Here is a 14708-nt window from a genome sequence, read left to right as displayed (position 1 = left end):
AAGTGTCTTCAGTGTTTTTGATCTTAGCCACTCTGACAGGCGTAAGGTGGTATCTCAGAGTTGTTTTGATTTGCATTTCCCTGATGATTAGGGATGTTGAGCAATTCCTTAAATGTCTTTCAGCCATTTGGGTTTCCTCTGTTGAGAATTCTCTGTTTAGTTCTAAAGCCCATTTCTCAATTGGACTGTTGGTCGTTTTGATGTCTAATTTCTTGAGTTCCTTATATATTCTGGATATCAGTCCTCTGTCACCTGTGGGGTTGGTGAAGATCTTTTCCCATTCTGTAGGCTGTTGCTTTGCCTTGTTGACCGTATCCTTTGCTCTCTCCTCCACTGCTGGTGGGAATGCAAGCTTGTACAACCACTTTGGAAATCAATATGGCGCTTTCTTAAAAAATTGGGAATCAATCTCCCCCAAGATCCAACTATACCACTTTTGGGCATATACCCAAGAAATGCTCAATCATACCACAAGAGCACTTGCTCAGCTATGTTCATATCAGCATTGTTTGTAATAGCCAAAACCTGGAAACAACCTAGATGCCCTTCAACTGAAGAATGGATAAATAAATTGTGGCACACATACACAATGGAATACTACTCAGCAGAGAAAAACAATGACATCATACGGTTTGCAGACAAATGGATCGATCTAGAAAAAATCATCCTGAGTGAGGTGACCCAGACTCAGAAAGACAAATATGGTATGTACTCACTCATAGGAAGATGCTAGATGTGGAACAAGGATGACTGGACTGCTACTCACATCACCAGTGAGGCTACCTGGAAAACGAGACCCCAAAAAAGACACGGAGAAATGGATGAGATCTACATGAACAGCCTGGTCATGAGTGGGAACAATGAAGGGCAACGGTCGAGGGAAAGAGAGTGGGAGATCCTAGCTGGATCAAGAAAAGAGAGGGAGAACAAGGAATAGGAGACCATGGTAAATGAAGACCACATGAGAAGGGGAGGAAGCAGAGAGCTAGGGAGGCCCACGGAGATCCACAAAGATACCCCCACAAAAGACTGCTGGCAATGGTCGAGAGACGGCAGGAATTGACCTACTCTGGTGATGGGATGGCCAGACACCCTGTTAGTTGTGCCATAAACCCCATCCAAGGAAGGTCTGAGGAATCTGGATGCAGACATCCACGGCTGGGCCCCTGGTGGAGCACTGGGAGTCTAATTAGTGAGAAAGAAGAGGGTTTATATGAGCGAGAATTGTTGAAGCCAAGGTTGGATAAAGCACAGGGACAAATAACCAAATGAATGGAAGCACAGGATCTATGAACCAAAGGCTGAGGGGCCCCCAACTGGATCAAGCCCCCTGAATGGGTGAGACAGTCATTTGGCTTGATCTGTTTGGGAGGCAGCTGTGTGTTGTTGCCGGGTCCTGGGCTAGTTGCATGAGTTGGCTGTTTGAATCCTGGGACCTATGCAGGGACGCTTGGCTCGGTCTGGGAGGGGGGGACTGGACCTGGCTGGACTGAGTCTACCAGGTAGATCCCGGTCCTCGGGGGAGACCTTGATCTGGAGGAGGTGGGAATGGGGGGTGGGGTGGGGGGAGGGGGAGGGGAGCGAGAGTGGGAGAACAGGGGAATCTGTGGCTATTATGTTGAACTAAATGATGTTGTAAAATAAATTTACTTAAAAAAAAATAAAATTCCAAAAGGAAGAAAAAGATAAAAAGAATGGGTGGGATTAAAAAATGTGGGAACATAAAATCTAAGTCAAAATGGTAGGGAGAGAGTTGCTAAATAAAGAATATCTTGTTTATTTGCATATTTACTCTACCTCAAATTGTGAGCAGCCTGACAGAAACTGAATGTGGATTTTCTGTTTAAATACAAACCGATTAACTACTGAGTAACTAAACTGCACTACTACCACTTGTCTCAGTTAAACAATTTGGATTAAAGAAAGAGAAAAACATGGGAGTCAGCATCAGCATTAGATGTAACTAGAGGTCTGAGGTGACTGAGGACAGGCTGTTGGGCTTTACGACATGGCTGATGGATAGTGTTGGTGATGATGACGTATACAGAGAAGATGTGTTGCCAATGAGCATTGTGGTCTGTGGCAGATATTGGTAGTTGAATTGGTATTATCATTGAGAGATCTGATATTGACTGTGGTGGTGGAAATATTGCAAACTCTAAAGGTAAAGCTGAAAAGTTGGGAGGGGAGCTGGCGCTGGGAGTAAGGATGTTGATGTTGTGAGTGGTAGTGACATTGCCAGTAATGCTCAAGGTGATGATAGGGCTTATGCAGACAGGTGATGTCACATGACCTTTACATTTCTCAAATGCGTCTCTGGTTAAAAACAAATAATGAAACTCAGTAAGTTTACTTGCAAGGAGATTTATCACACTAAACACTCACTTTGCAGATGCTCTCGAAGCATTTCCTTAATTACAGATATTAGCGTCATGCTGAGCCAAAAAGCATCACTCCTGTCAATTTCAACACAGTGCACAAGTTCTTTCAATAAATATTACTCAACTCCAATTACTGAAAACTTTTTGAATAAAATTGACTTCTCCTACTCAATACAATGCACTTGTAGTAATTTTTTTTTTTTTAGCATGATGATAATGCAATTCACTTGGGGGTTATCTTCTATCCCTGTTTCCAAAACATCTAGAATTCTATCTTCTGAGACTTGGTATCTGTCTCTTACACTTAGCTGCCAAGCAAAATAGTTTCATTTGTTATCAACCTTCTTCTTGCTTTGTAGCATAAATGTACATCATTTGAAATACTGAATCTGCAAGCCATCCAGTAGATAATATATATGGTCACTCCCCCCCCTTGACTGAATATTTGAAATTACACAAAAAATGCTCAGAGTAACAGTTTCTATTTTTATTGTTTAAAGTTAGCTCCTGCCTTCTCCTTAGCAATGGGTGACTCATCTATCAGTTCAGCGAATCACATTAGATTATAAAGACCAGCATGAACTCTACTCAACAAATTCATGCTGCTTAAACAACTGGAATGTTTTCCAATTTGACACAGCTCAGCATGTCAAGTATATAGGAGTATACATTTAATTGCTGGTTTCTATCTATTGAATATTTGTAGCAGAAACTTTATATGCATAGTTTTTGCATATTTTCTCTCCACTTAAAACATAAATAGAACAAAGCCTGGGAAGTCTTACTACTATGCAGCTCAGGTGGGTTTTGAATTCAGGTACCTAATAGAGTATAGAGTTTTATTTGAATATTTATGAAATTAACATAAATTGTGTCACCATATTTGGGGTTTTCTGAAAATTAGTTCTGTATACTCTCAGTTACTGACCCTTAATTTAATTTAATCATTTTATTTTTCCATTGCACTACATTTATTTAGTTATTTATTGACATGTTCATTGTACATGGTATTGGGTTTCATAGAGACACTTTTATGTAAATGTACTTTGGTCATATTCATATATATATATGTAAGTGTGTGTGTGTGTGTGTATGAGATTATATATCTATATAAAGTCCAGAATCTAAAACTGAGAGAAAATATTTGTTATTTGTCTGAATTTTACTTCATTTAGTATGATGATCTCCAGTTAGTCCATTTTCCACAAAAAGCATAATTTTGTTTCTCTTTATGGCTGAATGTAACTACAATGAGTATATATATCTCATTTTCTTTATTCATTCATCTACTGACAGACACCTAGGTTGATTCTACAGCTTGCTGATTGTTAATAATGGTGCATTAAACATAGATGTGCAAATATTCTTTGGTATGCTGATACAGAGTCCTTCAGGTAAGTGTCCAGGAGAGGTATATCCAAGTCATATAGTAGTTCTATTATCATTTTAATTTTTCAAAACCCCCCTGAGATGATTTTCATAGTGGATGGATTTATTTATGTCCTTACTAGCAGTATACAATCCCTACTTCCTCTTCACCCTCATCATCAACAGTGTTTATAGTTATTTGTTTTCTTAATGACAGCTGTCCTGTCTGACTTGGGTAAGATGACGTTAGTGTTGTTTTTTGTTTGTTTATGTGATTTTTACTTTTCTGATGGCCAAAAATGCTGGACACTTTTCATATGTTTATTGGACTTTTTTAAAAATTTCATCTTTTGAGAACTGTCCATTTTATTTGTCTCTATAGATTAGGCAATTTTGTTTCTTGTTATTTAGCTTGAGTTCTTTATATTTTTTAGACAGTAGTCCTTTTTCAGATATACAGATTTGTCTTTGTTAACTTTCTATTGTTGTGACAAAGCACCATGACCAAAGCAACTTATAAAAACAAAACAAATGAAGTTGAGTATTGTTCTTTCCAGGTCTGTGCAGAATTGTGTTGGGATTTTGATGGGGATTACATTGAATCTGTAGATTGCTTTTGGTAAGATTGCCATTTTTACTATGTTAATCCTTCCTATCCATGAGCATGGGAGATCTTTCCATTTTCTGGGATCTTTTTCAATTTCTTTCTTCAGGGACTTAAAGTTCTTATCATACAGGTCTTTCACTTGCTTAGTTAGAGTTATCCCAAGGTATTTTACATTATTTGTGGCTATTATAAAGGGTGATGTTTCTCTGATTTTTTTCTCAACCTGTTTATCATTTGTATATAGGAGGGCTACTGATTTTTTTGAGTTAATCTTGTATTCTGCCACAGTACTGAAGATGTTTATCAGCTGTAGGAGTTCCCTGGTAGAATTTTTGGGGTCACTTATGTATACTATCATATCAACTATGTTCATAGCAGCATTATTCATAATAGCCAGAACCTGGAAACAACCTAGATGTCCCTCAACTGAAGAGTGGATTAAGAAAATGTGGTACATATATACAATGGAGTACTACTCAGCAGAGAAAAATAACGGCACCATGAAATTTGCAGGCAAATGGATAGAACTAGAAAAAGTCATCCTGAGTGAGGCAACCCAGACTCAGAAAGACAAACATGGTATGTACTCACTCATAAGTGGATACTAGATACAAAGCAAAGGGTAATCAGTCAACAACCCACAACTCCAGAGAAGTTAACTAACAGAGAAGACCCAAAGAGGGATGCATGGACTGCCCTGGGAAGGGGAAATAGCTGAGATCTCCATGAGTAAACTGGGAATGAGGGGTGGGCAATGGAGGATAGGGGATAGATGAGAGCATAAGGGAATGGGATGGTTGAACTGGAACAGGGAGGGAGGGGGAAAGCAATGAAAGAGATACCATGATGGAGAGAGAAGTCATGGGGATAGAGAAAAACCTGGTGCTAGGGAAGTTGCCAGGAATCCCCAAGGATGACCCCACCCTGGGCTACTAGCAATAGTGGACAAGGGTGCCTGAATTGAACTGACTTGCCCCAGAGATCAGACCAGTAAACACCCTAACTGTCTTCACAGAACTTCTCTCCAGTGACTGATGCTAGCAGATGCAGAGATCCACAGCCAGTCACTAGACAGATCTCCAGGAGTCCAGTAAAAGAGAAAGAAGAGGGATTCTATGAGCAAGTGCATCAGGACCATGATGGGGAAACATGCAGGATGACCAAACCAAACTAGAGGGAACTCATGAAAGTTGAATCAATGACTGGACTAGGCCCTTTGCATGGTGAGACAGTTGTGTAGCTTGATCTGCTTGGGAGGCCCCCTGGTGGTAGGATCAGAATCCATCTTTGGTACATGAGCAGGCTTTGTGGAGCCCACTACCTATGATGGGACACCTCATGCAGCCTTGAGGCAGGGGAAGGGCTTGGACTTGCCTCTACTGAATGTGCCTCCACATGGGAGGCTTTGCCTTCTTGTGGGAGGGAGTGGGGGATGGGTTGGGAAGGGAGGCTGGGGGGGTGCAGGAGAGAAGGGGGGATCTTCAATTGGTGTGTAAAATGAATGAAAATTTTTTCTTAATAAAAAAATACAACCAAAAAAAAAAAAACCAATTGAGGGCTTGCTTACAGTTTCAGAGGGTGAGTTCAATATCATCATGGTGGGAAGTATGGCAGCAGGTAGGCAGGTAGACAAGCATGGTGCTGGAGCAGTACCTGAGTGCTTACATCTGATCCAAGAGCACTAGGCTGAGGGAGAGAGGGAAGGAGGGAGAAAGGGAGGGAGAGATAGGTAGGTAGGCAGATAGATAGATAGATAGATAGATAGATAGATAGATAGATAGATAGATAGGGAATAGTAACTAGGAATAGTAATGGGCTTTTGAAACCACAAAGCTGTTCTCTAGTAATACACCTCCTTAACAAGGCCATACCTGTTAGTCTTTCCCAAACAGTTTCACCAACTGAGGGCCAAGCATTCAAATATATGAGTCATTGTGGGGCATTCTCATTCAAACCATCACATGATCTCACAAATTTGCTTTCTGTTCTTGGCTGTCTCTTTACTAAGATAGCTTCTTCCTTTGTTGTGAGAAAGCCCTGACATTTCATGCACTCCCATTTGTCATTTTTGGGGTTCATTTTATTTATTTATTTAGTTAGCTATTGGAGTCCTTTTCAGACAGTCCTTACCTATGTGCAGATCTTGAGGTATTTTTCTTGTTTTTCTCTGCAGTTTCAGAGTTTCAGGTCTTACATTATGATCTTTTATCTAATTTAAGTTCTTTTTGTATGAGGTGAGAGATATCAATCTCTTTTTGTTCTTCTATATATGGATATCCAATTTCCCCAGCATCATTTGTTGAAGATGCTGACTATACCGATGTATTCTTTTGCCATCTTTATGAAAAATGAGGAACCTGTAGCTGCATGGCTTTTTTATCTGGGTCCTTATTATATTCCATCGACCTATGTCTTTTTTTTTTTTCTTTTTGTGCCAGTACCATGTAGTTTTGTTATTGTGTCTCTGGACCAGATCTTGAAATGAAATGAAGCACAGTGATATCCTTTCTTTCTTTCTTTCTTTCTTTCTTTCTTTCTTTCTTTCTTTCTTTCTTTCTTTCTTTCTTTCTTTCTTTCTTTCCTCCCTCCCTCCCTCCCTCCCTCCCTCCCTCCCTCCCTCCCTCTCTTCCTTCTTCCCTTCTCTTTCTCTTCTTACTTTTTTTTTTTTGGTTTTTCAAGACAGGCTTTCTTTGTGTAGTTTTGGTGCCTGTCCTGGATCTTGCTCTGTAGACCAGGCTGGCCTCAAACTCACAGAGATCCGCTTGCTTCTACCTCCCATTTGCTGAGATTAAAGGCAGGGGTCACCACCACTCAGCTCTTCCTTCCTTCCTTTTTTCTTTCTTTCTTTTTTGCTAAGGATTGCTTTAATTGTTTAGGATCTTCTGTGCTTCCACATGAATTTTATGATTTTTTTCCATTTGTATGAAGAATGCCACTGAAATTTGATGGAGATTGCATGGAATCTGTAGATTGCTTTAGGTAATACAGCCATTTTCACAATATTGATTCTGCCAGTCCATGATCATGGAAGGCCTTTTCATCTTCTATTGACTTCAGTTTTGAACCTCTATTTTTTTTAAGTTGACTTCTTCATTTTTTCTTTATTATTCTCTCATACAATACATCCTGACTGCAGTTTCACCTCCCTACACTCCCCCTAATTCACCCACCCCCAGATCCACTGCTCCTCCATTTCCCTTCAGAAAAGAGCAGGCCTCCTAGGGATAGAAACTGAACATAGCATAACAAGACACAAAGAGACTAGGCACAAACCTTCATATTAGGGCTGTATGAGGCAACCCAGTAAGAGAAAAAGGGTCCCAAGAGCAGGCAAAAGAGTCAGAGACTACCAGCCGGGCGTGGTGGCGCACGCCTTTAATCCCAGTACTTGGGAGGCAGAGGCAGGCGGATCTCTGTGAGTTCGAGGCCAGCCTGGGCTACCAAGTGAGCTCCAGGAAAGGCGCAAAGCTACACAGAGAAACCCTGTCTCGAAAAAACCAAAAAAAAAAAAAAAAAAAAAAAAAGAGTCAGAGACTACCTAACTACCAAGCTAAACAATTATAATTTATATGCAGAGGACCTAGTATAGACCAATGCAGGTTCTGTGATTGTTCCCCTCTCTCTGTGAGCCCCTATAAGCTCTGCTTAGTTGATTCTGTAGGAATGTTCTCGTGGTGTCCTCAACTTCTCTGGCTCCTACAATCCTTCCTCTTCCTTAAGATTCCCCAGATATGCCTCATTTTTGGTTGTGAGTCTCTGAATTTGCTGCCATCATATGCTGGAGGAAGCCTCTCTGATGATGACTGGGCTATGCAATGATCTATGAGTATGGCAGAATATCATTAGGAATCATTTCATTGACTTTTTTGGGGCCAGTTGTGTTGTGTTTTGTTCTACCCTAAGTTTCTGGGCCATCCAGCTTCAGGTTCCTGACTATCCAGACAGTGTTGGGCATGGACTTCATCTTGCGATGTGGGTCTCAGGTTAGATCAGTCATTGGATGACCACTCCCAAAAGCTCTGAGCCACCATTGCCTCAACACAGCTTGCAGGCAGGATAGATTATAGGCAGAAAGTTTTGTGGCTGGGTTGGTGTCTCAGTTTCACCAATGGGAGCCTTGTCTGTTACAGAAGATGAATGAAGGTTTCGTATCCTTCATTACTAGGAGTCCTCACTAGGGTCTTCTTCATAGGTTCCAGGAAGTTTCTACTGCACTAGGTTTTCACATTACCCCCTCCCCCGCAGTGCCTTCACTTCCAGTCATCTCTCCCCATACTCTCTCCCCCTGTCCTTCCCTCCCACTCCTGATCACTCCTGTTCCCATCCCCACCCACCCCCAGTCCACCCATAAAATCTACTCTATTTTCCTTCCCAGGGAGGTCCATGTGTCCCTCCTAGAGCCCTCCTTGTTACTTAGCCTCTCTGGGTCTGTGGATTGTAACATGATTATCCTTTACTTGACAGCTAATATCCACTTATAAGTGGGTAAATATCATGTTTGTCTTTCTGAGTCTGAGTTACCTCACTCAGGATGATTTTTTTGTAGTTCCATCCATTTGCCTGCAAAGTTCATGATGACATTTTTTTTACCAGCTAAGTAATTTTCTATTGTGTATATTTACAGATTTTCTTTATTCATTCTTCAGTTCAGGTACATATAGATTATTTCCAGTTTCTGGTTATTATGAATAAAGCTGCTATGAATGTAGTTGAGCAAATGGCATTGTGGTAGGATAGATGATCTTTTGGGTATATGCCCAAGAGTGGTACAGCTGGGTCTTGAGGTAGATCAATCCCCATTTTTCTGAGGAACCACCATATTGATTTCCATAGTGGCTATATGAGTTTGCACTCCTATCAGCAATGGAGGAATGTTCCCTTGTTCCACATCCTTTCCAGTAGGAGCTGTCATTCATGTTATTGATCTTAAGCATTCTGGCATGTATAAGATTAAATCTCAAAATAGTTTTGATTTGCATTTCCCTAATGGCTAAGGATGTTAGACATTACTAAGTGTTTCTTGGTTATTTGAGAGTCCTCTACTGAGAAGTCTCTGTTTAGATCTCTACCCTATTTTTTATTTGGATTGTTTGGTTTGTTGACGTCTAGTTTCTTGAGTTCCGTATATATTTTGGATATTAGCCCTCTATTAGATGTGGAGTTGGTGAAAATTCTTTCATATTCTATAGGCTGCCATTTTGTCCTATTAATCATGTCCTTTGTCTTGCCTAAGTTTTTCAGTTTCATGAGGTCCCATGTGTTAATTGCTGATCTAAGTGCCTGCTCTATCAAGGCTGTTTAAGAAGTTGTCTCCCATGGTAATATGTTTGAGGCTATTTTATCTTCTATCAGGTTCAGTGTGTCTGGTTCTATGTTGAGGTCTTTGATTCACTTGGACTTGGGTTTTGCTCAGGGTGATAAATAGGGATCTAGTTACATTATTCTGCAGACAGACACCTAGTTAGACCAGTACTATTTGTTGAAGATGCTTTATTTTTTCCAGTGTGTATTTCTGGCTTCTTTATAAAAAAATCAGATGTCCACAGGTGTGTGGATTTATGTCTGGATTTTTGATTTGATTCCAGTAATCAGTGTGTCTGTTTTTATGTCAATATCACATGATTTTTTATTACTATAATTCTGTAGTTCAGCTTGAAATTAGGCATGGTGATACCTCTGGAAGTTCTTTTATTGTTCATGATTTGAATGTATATTCTTAACTATAATGGGATAATACTTACTGACATATTTCTACTGATGTGGAATTAGTTCCACTTTATCTTTCTACTGGTAAAACCAAGTATATGGAGTCTTCTAAAAACTTCTGGATTTATTGCAGAAAAACAAAGACTGCTATAGAGGAAATGGGAACCATATGGAAATTATTTTCTTCTCACAGAATTTTTCATTTCTTTTAAAATAAGGAGATTGAAGGGATTTAGAACTTCCAGATACTAGATCTTATTGTGCAACCCATTACTCATGGGATCAATACTTAGTTTCTTAATCCCTCAAGGCTGGAGGGTTAGGATTAATTTTCCTTCTCTTCTAACTAGGGAAGAACCTGCCACAGTCATCTTAGATGGTAAAGCACTCTAAAGACTACAGACTCTTACTTCACCGTATTGAATTTTGACTAGGCTTCCTGTCTTAGATCTCCTCCTTATAAAGCCATTCTCCATACTTTAGCCTTATTATTGCATTAGCTATAGTTCTGTCTGTTCAAAAACCTTGCTTAACCTATTACCAAAGAGAGTAAATTTACTATAACTACTTTAATATTCAATATTCTTCTTCATTTGTTTAATCTAGACATCCAATCATATCTTTTAGTAGCCCTCTTTAAAATAGCTGGTTTGTTGTTCTCTAGTGTGACCCAAATGTGAAAATTTCCTCTAGAGTTCATGTTTTTAATGTTGTTTTCTTGCTGATAGCTCTAACTTTGGAGTTGTAAAAACTGTGGGAGGTAGAATCCAGATGGCCAAAATAGATCCTTAAGTGTGGCTCATTGAAGATTGTAGCCTGAACTCTGATTCTGGTTGAGTTTTCTATTTCCTCATCTATCATGATATGAATAACCTTTGCCATACATTCCTTCTCCTATGGACTAATCTTCACCATCATGCCTTTCCTGCCATGATGCATGGAAACTTTTGAAACCATGAGCCAAAATAAACATTTCTCCATGAAGTTCTTCATGTCAAGGTAGTTGTTCTCAGTGATATAAAAGTAATTAACACCTTGTCTCATTATTCTTTCCTTTATGCTTTGAGTAGTGTCATGGTTTGGGCATGAATTCTCACCCCCAAAAGCTCATGTGTTCAAGGCTTTGTCCCAACTGTTGGCTATTGGCAAAATTATTAAGGCCACTCCACATAGTTAAAAGGGAGGTTTATTTAGTGGCGTAACTTACAAATGAAGGGATAGGTAGGTTACAGGGTCTGGGGAAGACATAGCGCAGTCCGGTGGTGTTCTCTGGAGAACTCTGCTCAGTCTACCTCTAGCGTCCAGGGTCTAGGAACCAACTACAGTTGGCATATTGATAGGATATTTGATCATGAGGATGACAGCTTCATCAATAGGTTAATGCATTGATACATTAGTAACTGAATGCTATAAGAAGGTGGACCCAAGAGGCAGTAAATCACTGGGGTGTATCTTTGAATGGTGTATCTTTTTCATGGTCCTTAATTACTTTGTTTGTCCCCTTGCCTGTCTTTTCTTCTATCTCCCCTGGATACTCTGAAATGGATGATTTTCCTTTGCTATGTTGTATGACATTGGTATTTCTTACTTGTCAAAGGCTCTAAAGCAATGATGCCAGCCAACCATGAGCTGACATCTCTGAAACCATGAGCCAAGTAATCCTTTCCTCTTTGAAGTTTATTATCTCAGGTATTTTTTCACAGGAATGAAAAGTGACAAATACAAATTCCTTGTTAATTGCTTACTTAAAGAGTTATTTGAGCCCTGTTATTGATTGATTTTGTTCTCTTATAATTAATATATTGACATCCCAACTTCCAATGTGACTATATGTAGAAGTAAGCCTTTATAAAGGAAATTAAAGTCAGATGAGGTCTTCATTCTGTGGCATATATATATATGTATATGTATATGTATATGTATATGTATATATATGTGTGTGTGTATGAATGTATGTACATATTAGCTTTTTTTCTTATTGCTGTGGCACAACACCTCACAGAAGTAACTTGAAGAGAGGGCTTATTTTAGCTTAGAGTTGGAAGGTATAGTCAGTCCATCATTGTGGAAACATATTATGGTAGGAATGTGACATACTGTTTACATTGCATCTGAAGTCAGGAAGCAGAGAAAGATGAATGCTGATACTCAATTTGCTTTCCTTTTTTATTCAGTCTAGAATGACCATCTGTAGGATAGTGCCACCCATATTTAATGTGGGTCTTCCACCTCAGTTAAGCATTTTGGACATACCTTACAGTCATGCCCAGAGGTTTATCTTTTTTTTTTTATTAAGGGATTTTTTATTCATTTCACATGCCAAACACAGAGCCCCCTCCCTTCCCTCCTCCTGCCCCTCCTGCCTTACCCTCCTAACCTACCCCTATTCTAGGTAAATCCTGCAGGTGTTCAATCGGGCCAACATATACCCAGAGAAAAGGCCTTGTGAGGATGTAGAAGGCAGCAGAAGGTCACGAAGAGGCTTTCTCCAGAATCTATCCCTGCTGGCTCCTGACCCCAAACTTGAATTGTTCTGTTTAGGCCACTTGGTCTATGGTATTTTGTTATGGCAACTTAGGTAGACTAAAATAATACCCACTATGGGGAAGAATGTTGGTCTGAAGGGAACACAGATACCTTCATTTTGGTTCTGTGGTTTGGATCATTGGCTGCAAAGTTTCCCCTCAATCTGTTTTTCCTGGCTTGGGCTATTCTCTTCCAAGGGAATTCTCCTACTGGTGAATTTCTCATAGGTCTCAGAGCAAGGCACATTTGTGACCAGTGTTTCTAGAATTGTGAGAAGTTTCCATGAAAGACGCTAGGATTTGGATTCCTACTCTTTGTTGAAGGTATATATTTGCATTGCCAAATTCAAACCACAGGTGACCAATTTCTTGTCAGTCATATGACGATTAATAACTAAAGTGATCACCAAAATGATTGACATGATCTTTTATTTCAGCCAGAGTGGTAAAGTGAGCGAAAACTTTTAAAAGAAGATAAACAAAGGAGTAGCATATTCTCTAATACATTATTTTATGAAGTATGAGGGAAATGAAGATAGCTATAGTTGAGATATTTTAAAATTGTTTTTATTTAAGAAAAATATTTATTTTCCATTTAATTCTAGCTTTAAACTTTATGTTGCTTCTTTGTTTTTCAAAGCATTGATCCTTCTCTGTAATCACAGCAGGGAATTAATCTGTAGTCTTAATTGCAATGTATTAGTGTTATGGTGGGCAAATTGCCTCTGATATGGCTGTTATTAAGACTACCATTAAAACTGTACAATAAAGCCTCATTAGTGACATCTTCATCCTTGGGAGCTCAGCTGAATTGTTTCTTATACCTCAGCAGGTACATTCTATCCAGGTCATGGGAAAGTATAAAATTGACTTATACTTTTCTGTCTCAGCTTGCAAATGCTTTACAAACACTAGTATGATAACATAAGATCATAAGAGTAGCAGATTCCTAGGAAAGATTAACAGAAAAGGTGGCATGCTAAGCTTTATAGGTTGGGGTGGATTTCTCTAGTCATGTTAATGGTGGCCTGTCAGCATAGGAGACAGAATATCTTCACTGTCTTACCGAGCAATTAGAGAGATCAGTGACATCTAGGGATCTTTCTTAGGTCTGGGGCACATCACCATGCCCAACACTTTTTTTCTTTTTTTTCTTTTTTTTTTTTTTTTTTGGTTTTTCAAGACAGGGTTTCTCTGTGTAGCTTTGCGCCTTTCCTGGAGCTCACTTGGTAGCCCAGGCTGGCCTCGAACTCACAGAGATCCGCCTGTCTCTGCCTCCCGAGTGCTGGGATTAAAGGCGTGCGCCACCACCGCCCGGCCACTTTTTTTCTTTAAAACACGTGTCCTGGGAATTGAATTTAGATTGTCATGGTTTCAAAGCTAGCACTTTACCAACTGAGTTAACTGTCTAGACTAGGAGAGATAACTATACTAGGCTTTGACTAGTATAGTATAGCTAGTATAGTATAGTATAGATAGTATAGTATAGTACAGTATAGCTAGTATAGTATAGTATAGACAGTGTAGTATAGATAGTATAGTATAGTATAGATAGTGTAGTATAGATAGTATAGTATAGATAGTATAGTATAGTATAGTATAGATAGTATAGTATAGTATAGATAGTATAGTATAGTATAGTATAGTATAGTATAGTACAGTAGAAGCAGTTTTGCGTGTGTTCCAGAGTGTAGACCCCAAGAAGCATTATAGTTTTACCTTTCAGCTTTTTGGCCTCTTGCCTTGAGACTGATGTATAATGAGGAGGATAAGCCCCTGGAACTGAACCAAGGTACTCTTGTCCCTAATAATACTGACTTCTCCGTGTCAACTTAAGTTTCTTATTCTAGAACATTAATTGTTCAGCTAAGCCACAAAATCAGGAAAAATAGTAACATCCCTTTGAGGGTGGTTGTTATGCAACCAAGGATAATCAAAGCTATGTTTTTCATTTCTAGCAATCTGAGATTAAATTCCTTTGGATGTAAGGCAGTAGTTTAGATTGGATATTTGCTATGATGTTTCTACTGGGAGCACAGAAACTATTAATAGAATAAAATAAGAAAATAGGAAAATGAATACAACTTGTTTGACTGGTGCAGCATCTTTAAGAATGTGACT

This window comes from Peromyscus maniculatus, chromosome 2, assembly GCF_049852395.1.
Source record: "Peromyscus maniculatus bairdii isolate BWxNUB_F1_BW_parent chromosome 2, HU_Pman_BW_mat_3.1, whole genome shotgun sequence".
Taxonomy (NCBI): Eukaryota; Metazoa; Chordata; class Mammalia; order Rodentia; family Cricetidae; genus Peromyscus; species Peromyscus maniculatus.
This window is presented reverse-complemented; position numbering follows the sequence as displayed.